This window comes from Nicotiana attenuata, unplaced genomic scaffold, assembly GCF_001879085.1.
Source record: "Nicotiana attenuata strain UT unplaced genomic scaffold, NIATTr2, whole genome shotgun sequence".
Taxonomy (NCBI): domain Eukaryota; kingdom Viridiplantae; phylum Streptophyta; class Magnoliopsida; order Solanales; family Solanaceae; genus Nicotiana; species Nicotiana attenuata.
This window is the reverse complement of record NW_017677851.1, coordinates 22081-26616: the sequence shown is the minus strand read 5'-3', so window position 1 is coordinate 26616 and position 4536 is coordinate 22081.

Here is a 4536-nt window from a genome sequence, read left to right as displayed (position 1 = left end):
AATTTCATTGCTAATTAATGTTAAAAGGTGAATTTCTTAATATGTGTGAAAACAACCAAAAAATCACTTATTTTGGACCGGAGGGAATATAATCTAGGGAGGAGAGCGTGAGTTCACGTGCACTAGGGGTGTACATAGATCGGGTTGGTTCGGATTTTGCAATTACCAAACCAAACCAATTGTATCGGGTTATTAAATCTAAAGACCAAACCAAACCAATAAAACTCGGGTTTTTCAATCTCGGTTTTTCTCGGATTTTCGGGTTATTCGGGTTTTTTCGGGTTCTTTTTGCCGGTAAAATCTACGTAGGACAACATATAACTTGTGCTCAAAATATTTTTTTAATCCTAGTAAGATACAACTATATAAGGTATTTTCCAAGAAAATAATACAAAATATGAGATGTGTCATGGCATTATTCTAAATAATTCAACAATAAAGACAATAACATTATGTAATATAAATATTACTAATTAAAAAGCCATAATAAAAATAAACATAATCAAAAAGTACTAAGTCATGCTAAAATAAATAGACTAATAAGGGAGAAATTACATGACTAAACGCTAAAGAAAAAATAAAAATAGGTTATGCATTTTTATCTTAATTATTATAAACAAAATAGATATTCAATACATTGTCGTTCGTAGTATTGAATTGAATGTCTTTTGTTAGCATTAATATTGATTTGATTTTGGTTTGGGCTTTTGTTAGCATTATTTAAGTTACTAATATTAAAGGCTATAAAACTTATTGGAACATTCAAAAGTTCTAAGTCCAACCTTGAAATAATACCTTAAAAGATAAAATTATGAAAAAGTTTAAGAATATTTATAAATTACATCACAATAAGTATATTTATATATTAAATATATCTAAACTTTCTATATATGTAATGTCGGGTTGGTTTGGTTTCGGTTTGACTTTCTTTAGTTAAAACCAAACCAAACCAATTATGGTCGGGTTTTTTTTCCAACACCAAACCATAGTCAGGTTTTTTTTCTCGGTTTGACTCGGATTATCGGGTTGGTACGGTTTGTCGGTTTCCTTTGTACACCCCTAATAGTGTGTATGCATACCTTACCCCTACCTCATTTAGATAGAGAGGTTGTTTCCGATTCCGATAGACCTTCGGTTCAAGGAACAGTGAAGATAAAGCAACTAGCAAAGAATAGAAGCAACAATGTAACATGTAACGGGTGTGAATGCCACAACATGTAATAATAAAAAAAACATAAATAGGAAATTACAAATATAGTCCTAGTATTACCGGTCAGCCTAGGAGGAACACACTACTATCTGTCAACCTACAACCCTAATCCTCGACCTCCACACCTTCATATCGTGGGACATATCCTCGGTAAGCTGAAGCAATAACATGTCCTGCCTAATTACCTCTCCTCAATACTTCTTAGGCCTACCCCTTTCCTTCCTCAGACCCGCGATGGACAACCTCTCACACCTCCTGATCGGAGTATCTATGTCTTTCCTCTCCACATGCCCGAACCATCTCAGCCTCGATTCCCACAACTTGTCCTCCACAGATGCTACTCCTACCTTGTCTCTAATAACTTCATTCCTAATCCTATCTTTCCTGGTATGCCCACACATCTATCTCAACATTTTCAGTCCAGCTACTTTCATCTTCTGGACATGGGCGTAGCCACACTTTGCTTTGGATGGTCAATTGACCACCCTTTGTAGGAAAATTGCATTGCGTATATAGGTAAAATATTAGGTTTTAGAGCTACATAACATATATTGAACACCCTCTGTAGGAATTTTTTTTACTTATTTCAAGTTTGAATACCCTTGAGGAAATTCCTAGCTTTGCCACTGCTTCTAGACATGGGATTTCTTGACGGGCCAGTACTCAGCTCCATACAACATAGTCGATCTAACGTTCTTATCACACAAGACCCCCTAGGCAAGCTTCCATCTCATCCACCTCGCTCCAATAAGATGAGTAACCTCCTCAATCTCCTATCCAATCTTTCTGCAAATTCCCCTCAACGGTGTATGTGTATATATACATGTAGGTTGGGTGGGTGTATATGTGCATATTTTTATTTGCATTAGTCGCTCGTAATTTATAGTACTTTTTGTATATGCATGGCCCTCTGGCTAGGTATTGTTTGTGGAAGTTCAGCTTCTTCATTAGCTTCTGTTGAAGACTTTTGAATGTTACCGTTGTCCATCTTGGTGCTCATCAAGTGAATAATTACTAGGGAAAGAAGAAACAAAGTTGGGGCAAAAATAAAGAAGGAAAGTTTAAAGACCAAGAGCCTTCTATTAATAATCTAAATCCTAAACTCATCCTCATATTACTGATTCCTCCGTCCATTTTTGCTTATTATTATAAAAAAAATGTTCATTTTTACTTGTCCAGTTTGGAAAATCAAGAAATAATTTTTCATTTTACACTTATTTTATCTTTATTATTAAGTACTACTAATCATTTTCAATTCATTTAATTAGAGGTGATATAGTAAAATTATTATTAATATAAGACAAAATTACAGAATAATGCACTCCATAAGTTGACCTTGCACTATTTTAGCCCAGTTACAAGTTTGCAAATGTATAGCCAAATATCAATAAGATCTTTGCTTTTCTCATTCCCTCTAATTATAACAACCTCATTTATTCCTATCTACTCCTATTGTAGCTCTCTCTTCATTTTTCACCCATAAATATTTTATTTAATGAATGAAAATGAATCATATGCAAACAAAATTGAAAAGTAAAATTAGTTCCCTACTCAGTCAACACTCATTTGTGCCTTCTTCCATAACCAATACTTCTCTGTTTTTTTTTTTTTTTTTTTTGTGTATCTTCAGGTTTATACATACTTATCACAACTGCAAAACGCAAAAACAAATGCGAGAAACCTAAAATCTCATCTCCTTTAATGCTAATCTTGTTAAATTTCGATTATGATTTTGTGAGAAATTTGGAGTGGGTATTGTTTGAACTTATTAGAAATAGTCTAAGTAGGTTGTATACAAAGTTTGAAGTTATTTGCTGGAGATTTGGACTAGTTTTATACAAGAATTGCAAGTGAAAATCGTACAAAAATTTCGTCAGCGATGCTTATACACTTTTATACAATGTTATACACTTTTATACAAAGAGGTACAGTATGTATATAGTTGTATAAAAGTGTATAAAGATGTATAACCACAGAGTGAAAATATTCTTGATACACTATGTATATAGGTGTATAAGAAGAATGAGAAGAAGAAGAAGAAAATGCGAGAAATTCACCAAATACCTGTAAATAATGTATCAAACTTGGATATAATAGTGTATAAGTTGTGTTTATACACTATTATATACTATTTATACAATATTATACATTATTATACAAATGAATCCTATCAATGGAGCTTCACGTGTTCTTCTTCTTCCTTGGGCATCCTCTGAAATTTAATTCAAATATAGCCTAAAGCTACTCCAAATCACTTGAAATTTAAGTTTTGAACTCATCTTGATGATTCCAATCAATTGAGACAACACCCATTCCAAACAACTAACAAATCGGAAAACTCAATTTCTGAAATTTAACTCAAATATAGCCTAAATCTACTCCAAATCACTTGAAATTTAAGTTTTGAACTCATCTTGATGATTCCAATCAATTGAGACAAACCAATTCCAAACAACTAACAAATCGGAAAACTCAATTTCTGAAATCGAATCTTCGAACCACTTGTAATGGTGACTTTTATTTTTCAAATCCTTAGTTAACCATTGAAATCCAGAAAAGAATTGAAGGAGAATAACAATTGTAGAGAAATTTTGTGGTGCAAAGGCTGACATGGGAAGGAGAAGAAGAACAAAGAAAAAGGGGAATGAAGAAATAAGGGGTGGGCTAACTGGTAAAATTAATTTTCAGATTATTACAACCTGAGCTATACTGGGTAAGGGCTTCACACATGGGCCATTTTCTGATGGGTTGTTGGGCCAAGTGATAAGGGATGTAATTCTCCTTAATATAATGACTTTTTAAGGGTGTGTCTAGTCAAACATGGACGAGAAAAAATAGATAGAGGGAGTATTTCAAAGTTTTGTTAGTCACAGATACTAATCTTCAGATTATATGTGTATATATACCGGCCGTGCTTTTACAACTAGATTTTATATATATATATATATATATATAAAAGGTGCATACCTTCTATCTAAAGATTAAAATATAGCTTCGAATATAAAAATTGAAAGAAGGCAAGCCTAGAGGCTAGAAGTGACTTTCGAGTTTCTTATCTGGTAAATATGAGACAGAACATATACCCAAAGATAGCAACAGTTAAAAAATCAACGTTTTGCCGTGAAATAAGGATTTTGCAACTTTGAATGAGTGCGATCAGGGAGACTCATTTCAACGTCAATTCTGCCCTTTGCCCATAGAAAACCATGAATCTTGGGTTCCAATAAAAGGAACATTACACTGGAAAAGGTTTACCGAGAATATAGCATGATTGAAAGCCCTATATTTATCGTTCAAAAAATAAATGGAGGAGAAAGGGAGAGGGG